Raw genomic sequence first — 12182 nt, 5'->3', positions numbered from 1 at the left:
TATGCTGGTGAATGTATCTGTTGGTGAATGTATCTGTTGGTGAATGTATCTGCTGGTGAATGTATCTGTTGGTGAATGTATATGCTGGTGAATGTATATGTTGGTGAATGTATCTGCTGGTGAATGTATCTGCTGGTGAATGTATCTGCTGGTGAATGTGTCTGTTGGTGAATATCTGCTGGTGAATGTATCTGCTGGTGAATGTATCTGTTGGTGAATATCTGCTCTCTCGCTCACTCTCTCCATCTCTCTCTACCCCCCTCTCTCTCTACCCCCTCCCTCCCTACTCTATGCCGATGTTCCCCCTGCTTTATCTGTAATATTTGTAAAAAAGAAATGTAACTACGGCAAGTGCTGCATCTGCACCCAGCCCTTCTCGCAGTCCTCCGGCCTCCGACGGGGAGCTCGTAAAAATATGGAACGCATCACGAATTTGCGTGTCATCCTTGCGCAGAGGCCATGCTAATCTTCTCTGCATCGTTCCAATTTTAGTTTATGTACTGCCGGAGCTCCCTCCCCTCCCTCCCCTCCCTTCCTCCCTCCCCTCCCTCCCTCCCTCCCTCCCTCCCCTCCCTCCCTCCCTCCCTCCCCTCCCTCCCTCCCTCCCTCCCTCCCCTCCCTCCCCTCCCTCCCTCCCTCCCTCCCTCCCTCCTTCCTTTTTTTTTTACGATCAGTGGAAACAAGAAGATGCTCGGTGTATTCGGCACTTTGTTTCGTTCATCATTTCGTAATTTTTTTTTTTTTTTAAACGGGGCTTTATGTTGCCCTCGCTCGCTCGCTCTCTCGCTCACTCGCTCGCTCGCTCGCTCGCTCGCTCGCTCTCTCGCTCACTCTCTCGCTCGCTCGCTCTCTCTCTCGCTCATTCTCTCGCTCCTTTTCTCGCGCTCACTCTCTCGTTATGTACGCCGCCCCCCTCGCAGTCCGACGGCCTCCGACGGGTAGCTCATAACAGCATGCAGAGCTCCCCGTCATCTGCCACGGAGCACACGGCCTCCTCCATCGCCCACTGCTCCTTGAAGGCCGGCACGGCGTGGGTCAGCCGCGCGTGGCGGAACTCCAGCCACACCCTGGCTCCGACCAGAGCGCGGAAGATGCCCAGGCTGCTGGCCGGACGTTTCCCCTCCAGGGCCACCTTCCTCGCCCTGTATATGGCGAGCTTGGCGTAGCCGACGAGCACGTTGACCAGCCCCTGGAGATGTTGGGATCCGTCGCCCTTTCGGTATCCAAAGATGAGGACCGTCGGGGAGAAGTGGAGGCTGAACTTTAGGAGGATGTTTCTCAGGACCTTGAACAGCGAGTCCAGGCTCTTGCACTCCACGTATTGGTGCGCCACCGTCTCCACTTTTCCGCAGAACCGGCACTCCGGGGGCGTGTCGGTGAAGCGCGCCAGGGAGGCGTTGGTGGTGACGGTGCCGTGGGCGATGCTCCAGCTGAGGTCGCCGATGCGGTTGTACGTCGGGCTGGAGTAGAGTTGCCTCCAGCGAGGCCTCTCCGGAGAGATGCAGGGCAGGGCTTTCCTCCAGGCATGGTCCTTATGGCTCCTCAGGGTGTCCTGTTGGTGAAACCGGACCATGTAGGAGTAGAGCACCTTCCTCTTGACATTTGCGAAGGCCACCTCTGGTAGGTCCTCCAGCCGGCACAGGTTGTGATCCGCCTTCGCTTGTCGGCATTGGCGACGCAGTGGCACGACGGAGAGCTCCGGTGGAGGGGGACCGAGAGGGGCCTCGTGATCCCCAACGCCGATGGGGGGCGTTCTCCCCGCTGCCGCTGAGAAGGCCCCCTTGGCTTCGGCCAGGATCCGGGCAGCCACCCGGAGCGATTGCAGCCCTGTCTTTGCGGCCATGTCTGCTGGTCCGAGCCACCGGCCCCGTGTTCCAGGCTCCACCAGATCTCCCATCCTGGTGAGCCGCGCGTTGGTGAGGCGCCTCTCCATGCCGGGGGTGGCGGTGGTGGACGGCAGCTTTGTCTGCGGGTTCCTGAGGATCGGTTCGAAGACCAGATCCTCGGCCGATTGCGGCTGGTTCAGCCTCCTGACGGCGAGGGAGCTCCACGTCTGCAGGACGCTCCTGTAGAAAGGTGGCAGCTGTCCCAGTGGGAGGCCCTGCAGGTCCATGTAGAATAGTTGTTTGGAGCACTGCAGACCCCCCAGCTGTTTGAGTAGGAAGGAGGCCGTGACGCTCCAGGCTGGTGCAGGGGTGGTGGCGTGCAGGAACTTTTGTGCGGCCTGCAGTCGGAAGGTGGCCAGCTGACTCCGCACGCACACCAGTCCGTGACCGCCCTCGTCCAGTGGCAGGGCCAGGACCCCAGCCGCGACCCGGTGTCCTCTGCCTGACCAGAAGAAGTCGAGGACTCGCTTCTGAAGCGCGTTGACGAGGCTCATGGGGGGGTGCAGGGAGAAGAGTCGGTGCCACAGCATGGACGTCACCAGCTGGTTCACCACCAACGTCTTTGTCCTGAAGGTGAGGAACTTGCACAGGCGACTCCAGGTGCCCAGCCGCTCCTTCACCTTCTCCTCCAGCTCGACCCAGTTCCTTTGCGGTGGTTCCTCCTCTGGTCCCAGGAAGACCCCCAGGTGGTGCAGCGATGTCGTGCTCCAATTGATGGTTTTTGCCTTCTCCGGACACTCGGTCATGTCCCACGCTCCAACCAGCAGGCCGCTGCACTTTTGCCAGTTCATTTTGGATGAGGAGGCCTTCGAAAAGACCTCCTGACACTCGTGCAGCAAGGCGACATCATCCAGGGAACGAAGGATGAGGAGGATGTCATCGGCGTATGCCGTCAGGACCAAACTGACATTTGGTTCCCTGAGCACCAGGCCGCTGAGTCTCCGCCTTATGAGATTCAGGAAAGGCTCTAATGCCAGTGCATAAAGTTGGCCCGACAATGGGCATCCCTGTCTCACTCCTCGGTCGAATTTGACAGGGGCAGTGAGGGTGCCGTTGATCTTGATCATGCACTCCGCCTTGGTGTAGAGTAGGCGGATCGTTCGGACAAACCCATCTCCAAAACCAAAGGCCTTGAGGGTTCCCAGCAGGTATTTGTGGTCCACTCTGTCAAAAGCCTTTTCCTGGTCAAGGGCCAGAAACGCGATTGGGATGCCCAACCTCTGGGACATCGCGATGAGGTCTCTGACCAGGAAGATGCCGTCGTGGATGGATCGTCCGGGGATGGTGTAGGACTGGTCCCTGTTTACGACTTGTGCAATCACCCCTTTCAGTCGCAGGGAGAGAGCCTTCGTCAATATTTTGTAGTCGGTGTTCAGGAGGGACACCGGACGCCAGTTTTGTAGGTGCCTCAGGTCTCCGTTCTTGGGAAGCAGAGTGAGCACCGCTCTCCTCCAAGACTGAGGCATCACCCCGGTGACAGAGGCTTCCTCCAGCACCTCTCTGTAGTCCTCCCGTAGGGATGGCCAAAAAGCGGCGTAAAACTCCCCTGTTAGCCCGTCTAACCCTGGGGATTTATTTGGGGCCAGTCCTCCTACAGCTGCGTCAAGGTCATTCCTGGTGAGCTTTAGCTCCAGCAGCTCCTTCCCGTCTTCCTCCAGGGTGGGTAGACCGCTCCATGCCTCCGCCTGGGCCGCTCCCGATGTTTCTTCAGGGGAGAACAGGCTGCCGTAGAAGTCTCTGATGATGGTCGACTTCTGCTGGAGTTCGTGCGCCAGGACACCGTCACCATCAAAGAGGCACTCCATGTATTTGCGTCTCCCGTTCTGCCTCCCGAGGGAGTAGAAAAACGGGGATCCCGTGTCGAGGTCTGTGATGAGCTTCACCCGGGATCGCACAAACGCTCCCCTCGTCTGCTCCTCCTGTAGGCCTTTGAGACGCTCCCTAATCTCCTCGTATTCTCGGAGAAGAGCAGGGTCATTGTCCTCGGCGAGGCGACTCTCCAAATCGAGGACCCGGGCTTCCATGTCGGTGATGTCCGCGTTCTTCAGTCTGGTGCTCCCCCAGGTGTATTGTTGGCACAACAGCCTGGTGTGCACTTTGCCCATGTCCCACCATTGGGCCAGAGAGTCGAACTGCGTTTTGGTTTTTCTCCACTCTTCCCAGAAGTCCTCGAACATCTCTATGAAGGTGCCATCCCCCAGCAGCGAGTTGTTAAAATGCCAGTGGGACGCGCCCTCGCGGGCTCTCTCCAGCCTGACACGGAGCACGATGAGGTTGTGATCCGTGAAGGGTGCCGCCCTGATGCCAGACGTTATGGCGCACGTCACAAAGTTCTTAGAGATGTAAAATCTGTCGAGCCTGGACTGTGTCACTGAGCCATCGCGCCTCGTCCTCGTGTACGTGAACTGGCGTTGGCCAGGGTGATGTATGCGCCACACGTCCACCAAGGCGGCGTCCTCCAGTAGTCCCTGCATCTCCCTCTTCGGCCCAACTCCCCCCTGCTGCCTTCCCGAACGATCCAGGGCGCCGATTGTGCAGTTGTGGTCGCCACCCACAATCACGCACTCGTCGTCCGGGATCCCAGCCAGGTGCCTCCTCAGGAGGTGCAGGAACGGGATCTTCTCCTTGTTGTTGACCGGCGCGTACACGTTCAGTAGGTGGGTGGTGACATCGCCCACCCTGACCGTTACCGCGAGCAGCCTTCCCTTCACCACTTCGGTCTGGGTGATGAGCTCGGGATGAAACCCTTTAGCGAACAGGGTCGCGACTCCACAGGAGGTGTTGTCAAGGTGGCTGTAGAAGGAGTCCCCTCCCCACTCCTTTCTCCAGTCATCCTCGTCCTCGACCGTGAGATGCGTCTCCTGAATGAAGAAGACAGAGGCAGCGTGTTTCCTCGCAAGAGACATCGCGGAAAACCTCCGCACTGCCTCCCTGCAGCCGTTCACGTTTAGGGAGGCGATGTACATAGGCATTGGTTTTTGCTTGCCTCCATGTCCTCCCACTTCCTAATTTGTCTGCGGAAATATCTCAGCTTTGCCCTCTCCTTGCCCCGGGACTTGAGTCCCTGATTGGCGAGGACTCTGTCGGCTTGAGTCACAGAGGCCTTTATTGCCTTGCTGTCCTTCCATCGAACCATGGCCATGTCCGCTCTGTCCTTCCTCAGGTTGGTGTCATCAAGGAATTTCCAGAGATCTTCCGAGGAGACCAGGCAAGTCTGAGAGTCAAGGACTGTAGACTCCTGGCTGCTGTCGCTCCCCACACTGAGGCAGTCGTCCCGATCAGAGTCGATTACCCCGGCGTCCGTCTCTGCTGGAAGAGCTGCAGCGGCTGGGCTGGCGCATGGCCCAGCGGCATCCTCTCCCCCAGTGTCGTGGACGATTTGGGATGTCTCCTGCTCAGGCTCTTCGGGTGGATGGCCCCGGGGTGTTTCTTCCACTGGTTTTGGGTCAGCAGTGGGACGGGGACCTTCCTCGTCATTCCCATCCATTTCATCCTCGGTGAGTGTGCTTGATGACTCTCCACCGACTTCCTCCTCTTGGTCGAGGGCTGAGCCAATAGGATCTGTCATCGTTTCATGCATAGCTGGTGGGGAGTGAGTCTCTATCACCGCAGTAGACGGGTCGATTTCCGTGGCGATGTCGCCTTCATCGTCCGCGCTCTCCTGCTGTGGAAACCCGTCCCCAGACACACGCTGCTTCTTCCTTATGACGAGTTTCTTCCTCGCCGCCCGCGCGTCACTCGGCGTGGCGTCCGGGATGGCGAAAACCATGTCGTCGGCGTCCGGCAGCTGTTCTGCTTCCTCCCCCGGTGTGGGAGGTTTCACCGCTTCTTCCGGTTCGAGGTCTGGGAGGGGTTCCTCCTCTGAATTAGACCCTTGCGATCCGGTTTCTTCAGTATTTTTCCTCTTGCGATTAGTCGCTTGAGGTGGCGATGTTGGGGCCACTACCTCAGGTGTAGGAGGCTGCGTGGCTGGCGGGTCCGGTGTGGGCTGTTGGGGGCCTTGTTGCAGTGGGGGCTCTTGCTGCTTTCCCCCCTCTGCTGTGCCTCCCTCCTCCCCACTCTTTTCTCCGACCCTTGGCGTCGTCGGTTTAGGGCAATCCCTTCGGAAGTGGCCCTCTTCTTTGCAAAGATTGCATTTGATGCAATCCTTGGCATAAACAGTCTATGGGCAACGCCTGCATAGACAATCACAAACGATCCCTCCCCCTGTTGTCCGGGAGTCAGTAGGACTTGCACCTGCCTCCTGAAACAAAAGACGTGTTTCAGGGTGGGGTGTCTGCACCCCAGCGACACGCCACGTACTGGCGACACGACCGTGCCCAGCTTGGACACGTGCTCCAGCATGTCCTTGTCGGGGATGTAGGGCGGCACGTTGGAAACGACGATTCGCGCCGCCACCGAAACGATGGGTTCCAGTTGGACGTACACTCCCCGCACGGTTATCCCCTTCTCGACGGCCGCATCGGCCACCTTCTTCGTCGTCAGGAAGAAGACGGCTTTCCCGCTGAGCTTCGCGGCGTGGGCGATGGTGTCTGGCGGGACGATGGCGGCCAGGGCCATGACGTACTCCTCGATCATGACGGAGCTCGAGGCGTAGCAGCGGATGCCGTTCTCGCGCGGCGGAAATGTTCGCTGCGCGCTTGGGGGGGTTGGCCTTGGAGCAGAGGCCCGAGTGGGGGGCCTCGTGGCTCCGGGCAGATTGGCAGCTGCGGCCTGTGCGTAGGTGGCCATTTAATGCCTCCTACCCTCAAACGCTGCCTGACTGTGGTGTAGCGCTTCTATATAGAGCTCCCCTCGAGAGTGTAAACTGAGGATCAAGAAGTAATCCTCGTTGAAGAAAATAAAGAAAGTTAGGAAAAGGAATAAATTAATTTATTGAATAAATTAGATGTATTTATTATTTATTGAATAAATTAACCTATTGAGAAAAAATAGAATGTACAAATAAATAATAAATGGAGATCGAATTATAAATTTACGTCATAAATAAATAAATAAACTGTACCTGCGCGAAAGGAGCCCAATAGTTAATCATTAACCATTAGGCTTCCTAATCCGCAAAGTCAACAGTAGCGTTCAAATTATCGTGTGGCTTAACTCTGTGCTTTAACGGCAAATGCTCACACTAGAAACAAGTTATAACAAATCTTAAATAGTTTGAGAATCGCAAACTGAGATTAACAACATAAGCAGAAGAATACCGGAACTATAAGCAAAGTATAAAAAGCCAGTTAAAGTATGAAAACGATGCTTGAATAAACTATGGGTTCGACCACCGCACTTTAGAAACCACAGCGTGTTTCAGAAGGCTGTGCCTCCCCCGAGCTGTTAAGCTTCAGAAAGTAAAGAAAAATAGAAAACCACACAAATATGACTACCTGTGTGTGCAAGAGGCAGAATACTTACTCGTACTGAGTAAAATCTGTAAAGAAAAGAAGCAGTTAGAAGCGGGTTTTTAAAGAAAAATTATAAGAAAGTCAGGAGCTCAAAACGAAGCGCGCCTCTCCTCTCTCTCACACCCTCTCTCAGAGGAAACAAGAAGATGCTCGGTGTAGTCGGCACTTTGCTTCGTTCATCATTTCGTAAAAATGTTTTTAAATAACTTTGCTTTATGTAAACCCCCACCTCTCACTCACTCTCTCGCTCACTCTCTCCATCTATCTCTACCCCTCTCTCTCTCTACCCCCCCCCCCTCTCTCTCTTTTTTTTTTTTTTTTTTTTTTTTTTTTTTTTACGATCAGTAGAAACAAGAAGATGCTCGGTGTATTCGGCACTTTGTTTCGTTCATCATTTCGTAATTTTTTTTTTTTTTTTTTTTTTTTTTTAAATTTTTTAAAACGGGGCTTTATGTTGCCCTCGCTCGCTCGCTCTCTCGCTCACTCGCTCTCTCGCTCACTCTCTCGCTTGCTCGCTCTCTCGCTCTCTCTCACTCGCTCTCTCTCTCGCTCATTCTCTCGCTCACTCTCTCGTTATTTACGCCGCCCCCCTCGCAGTCCTATGGCCTCCGACGGGTAGCTCATAACAGCATGCAGAGCTCCCCGTCATCTGCCACGGAGCACACGGCCTCCTCCATCGCCCACTGCTCCTTGAAGGCCGGCACGGCGTGGGTCAGCCGCGCATGGCGGAACTCCAGCCACACCCTGGCTCCGACCAGAGCGCGGAAGATGCCCAGGCTGCTGGCCGGACGTTTCCCCTCCAGGGCCACCTTCCTCGCCCTGTATATGGCGAGCTTGGCGTAGCCGACGAGCACGTTGACCAGCCCCTGAAGATGTTGGGATCCGTCGCCCTTTCGGTATCCAAAGATGAGGACCGTCGGGGAGAAGTGGAGGCTGAACTTTAGGAGGATGTTTCTCAGGACCTTGAACAGCGAGTCCAGGCTCTTGCACTCCACGTATTGGTGCGCCACCGTCTCCACTTTTCCGCAGAACCGGCACTCCGGGGGCGTGTCAGTGAAGCGCGCCAGGGAGGCGTTGGTGGTGACGGTGCCGTGGGCGATGCTCCAGCTGAGGTCGCCGATGCGGTTGTACGTCGGGCTGGAGTAGAGTTGCCTCCAGCGAGGCCTCTCCGGAGAGATGCAGGGCAGGGCTTTCCTCCAGGCATGGTCCTTATGGCTCCTCAGGGTGTCCTGTTGGTGAAACCGGACCATGTAGGAGTAGAGCACCTTCCTCTTGACATTTGCGAAGGCCACCTCTGGTAGGTCCTCCAGCCGGCACAGGTTGTGATCCGCCTTCGCTTGTCGGCATTGGCGACGCAGTGGCACGACGGAGAGCTCCGGTGGAGGGGGACCGAGAGGGGCCTCGTCATCCCCAACGCCGATGGGGGGCGTTCTCCCCGCTGCCGCTGAGAAGGCCACCTTGGCTTCGGCCAGGATCCGGGCAGCCACCCGGAGCGATTGCAGCCCTGTCTTTGCGGCCATGTCTGCTGGTCCGAGCCACCGGCCCCGTGTTCCAGGCTCCACCAGATCTCCCATCCTGGTGAGCCGCGCGTTGGTGAGGCGCCTCTCCATGCCGGGGGTGGCGGTGGTGGACGGCAGCTTTGTCTGCGGGTTCCTGAAGATCGGTTCGAAGACCAGATCCTCGGCCGATTGCGGCTGGTTCAGCCTCCTGACGGCGAGGGAGCTCCACGTCTGCAGGACGCTCCTGTAGAAAGGTGGCAGCTGTCCCAGTGGGAGGCCCTGCAGGTCCATGTAGAATAGTTGTTTGGAGCACTGCAGACCCCCCAGCTGTTTGAGTAGGAAGGAGGCCGTGACGCTCCAGGCTGGTGCAGGGGTGGTGGCGTGCAGGAACTTTTGTGCGGCCTGCAGTCGGAAGGTGGCCAGCTGACTCCGCACGCACACCAGCCCGTGACCGCCCTCGTCCAGTGGCAGGGCCAGGACCCCAGCCGCGACCCGGTGTCCTCTGCCCGACCAGAAGAAGTCGAGGACTCGCTTCTGAAGCGCGTTGACGAGGCTCATGGGGGGGTGCAGGGAGAAGAGTCGGTGCCACAGCATGGACGTCACCAGCTGGTTCACCACCAACGTCTTTGTCCTGAAGGTGAGGAACTTGCACAGGCGACTCCAGGTGCCCAGCCGCTCCTTCACCTTCCCCTCCAGCTCGACCCAGTTCCTTTGCGGTGGTTCCTCCTCTGGTCCCAGGAAGACCCCCAGGTGGTGCAGGGATGTCGTGCTCCAATTGATGGTTTTTGCCTTCTCCGGACACTCGGTCATGTCCCACGCTCCAACCAGCAGGCCGCTGCACTTTTGCCAGTTCATTTTGGATGAGGAGGCCTTCGAAAAGACCTCCTGACACTCGTGCAGCAGGGCGACATCATCCAGGGAACGAAGGATGAGGAGGATGTCATCGGCGTATGCCGTCAGGACCAAACTGACATTTGGTTCCCTGAGCACCAGGCCGCTGAGTCTCCGCCTTATGAGATTCAGGAAAGGCTCTAATGCCAGTGCATAAAGTTGGCCCGACAATGGGCATCCCTGCCTCACTCCTCGGTCGAATTTGACAGGGGCAGTGAGGGTGCCGTTGATCTTGATCATGCACTCCGCCTTGGTGTAGAGTAGGCGGATCGTTCGGACAAACCCATCTCCAAAACCAAAGGCCTTGAGGGTTCCCAGGAGGTATTTGTGGTCCACTCTGTCAAAAGCCTTTTCCTGGTCAAGGGCCAGAAACGCGATTGGGATGCCCAACCTCTGGGACATCGCGATGAGGTCTCTGACCAGGAAGATGCCGTCGTGGATGGATCGTCCGGGGATGGTGTAGGACTGGTCCCTGTTTACGACTTGTGCAATCACCCCTTTCAGTCGCAGGGAGAGAGCCTTCGTCAATATTTTGTAGTCGGTGTTCAGGAGGGACACCGGACGCCAGTTTTGTAGGTGCCTCAGGTCTCCGTTCTTGGGAAGCAGAGTGAGCACCGCTCTCCTCCAAGACTGAGGCATCACCCCGGTGACAGAGGCTTCCTCCAGCACCTCTCTGTAGTCCTCCCGTAGGGATGGCCAAAAAGCGGCGTAAAACTCCCCTGTTAGCCCGTCTAACCCCCTCCCTCCCTCCCTCCCCTCCCTCCCTACCTCCCTCCCTCCCCTCCCTCCCCTCCCTCCCCTCTCTCCCTCCCCTCCCTACCTCCCTCCCTCCCTCCCCTCCCTCCCTCCCTCCCCTCCCTCCCCTCCCTCCCCTCTCTCCCTCCCCTCCCTCCCTCCCTCCCTCCCCTCCCTCCCCTCCCTCCCCTCCCCTCCCTACCTCCCTCCCCTCCCTCCCTCCCCTCCCTCTCTCCCCTCTCTCCCTCCCCTCCCTCTCTCCCTCCCCTCCCTACCTCCCTCGAGCTCCGCGGGCAGCAGCGCGGCACCGCGCGCCTCGCAGTCGCGGGGTAAAAATATTGGCCAAGGGCCCAGGGTTGGGGTTGCCACCTCTGAAGTACAACAACAACACCACCATCGGGACGTGTAACAAGGAGTATACCGTATCTCGCAGTACCGGAAGAGGGCAGGAGCACGTGGTACTGTATATTATTCCGCAACTGGCAACAACCGGCAATTTCAATGTCCCGGGAAGACGACTACATTTACATCAACAAGTGAACGTTCCTGGGAAAACCGGGACAGGTGGCAACCATAGCCAGTGTTGGCGGGGCCCGTGCACATTAATTAATTCGGCGCCTCCTCTGTTCCAAATTCGTCGGCTCCGAGCGAGATGAGAGAAGAGATCTAGACGAGAGATAGGGATGCAGCGAATTGAGATGAATATAAGACCCAGGGTAGAGATGCAGCGAGATGAGAGACGCAGCCGATCGAGATATTAATTGGCCTCGTGTTAATTCGCTTGTCACGTTTAGCAGGATTTTCTTTCCGCCGATATTTGATGCTAATATCGGAGGCGCGAAATTAATTCGGGGGGTGCTAGTGCACGGCTGTTAATTCAACCACAGTGCGATCTGGTTCCCCTTGTCATGGACACACACACGCGCGCGTGTATATATATATACGTTTGACCAATTTATTGACCGGTTTAAATATTAAGCAATCTGTCACTGTGGGGAAATCTCGCGGTGCATTATGATTAGTAGCAGAGGAGAGCACATTTTCAGACTGTAACATTTCATAGTGGAGGGTGGGGGGCAGACTGTCTGATTCCGTATCGTCTGTAGACCGATACCGCTCGTGCGCGTGCGTGTGTGTACTGTGCCGTGGTATGGGGAGCGGTAGCGTCGTGGTTAGCGCATTGCACTACGAACCGGGCGACCCAAGTTCGACTCCCGCTCACGGCCAACACCGGTGACGATTACCTGAACCGGCCTTGGGCCCTCCTCTAGGTGGGCTCAGCCTCAAATGAGTACCTGGTGCGGTGTGTAAAAATCGTCACTGGGGAGACAAAGGCGGGCCACGCACCCCCTCGTGTGCCATGCTGGCATTTTTAGGTGCTAACAGCACTTGCCCCAACAGTCTGTTCAAGCTATACGGGGGCTTTTTGTCGTTGTAGTCGAGTGAGTGAGTAGAGGTGAGTAGGTGAGTGAGTAGAGGCGGGTAGGTGGTGGGTAAGATGGTTAAGTGTGTAGGATGATTCTGTAAGGGGGTGAGTGAATAGATGTAAGTAGGTGGGTTTTATAAATAGGTAGGTGAGTAGATGGGTAAGTGGGTGGGTGGTTCTTGAGGTGCGTCTGTAGGCAACTGCGTGCAAGGCCTCTCAAGATGGCTGACAGCCCATTGTGTCGTCACCCATTTACCCCGCGCCTTCTCAGCGACAACCTGCGTCTGGCCACGCGCCCCCCTCGTGTGCCGTGTCGGCCCTCCATCGGTGCCGATAACAGCACTTGCCC

The 12182-nt window shown here is 57.0% G+C and overlaps 1 non-coding gene across 1 annotated transcript; it reads right to left on the bottom strand.

Annotated features, from left to right (window-relative positions):
* Window positions 1–409: 409 nt before the first annotated feature.
* On the bottom strand, window positions 410–512 carry LOC133354310 (U6 spliceosomal RNA). Its single transcript, XR_009756569.1, has one exon. It is a non-coding gene; the product is annotated as a U6 spliceosomal RNA (small nuclear RNA).
* Window positions 513–12182: the final 11670 nt, after the last annotated feature.

Source organism: Lethenteron reissneri, chromosome 46 (genome assembly GCF_015708825.2).
Source record: "Lethenteron reissneri isolate LAM-NWPU_2019-01 chromosome 46, ASM1570882v1, whole genome shotgun sequence".
NCBI classification, from domain to species: domain Eukaryota; kingdom Metazoa; phylum Chordata; class Hyperoartia; order Petromyzontiformes; family Petromyzontidae; genus Lethenteron; species Lethenteron reissneri.
This window is presented reverse-complemented; position numbering and strand designations above follow the sequence as displayed.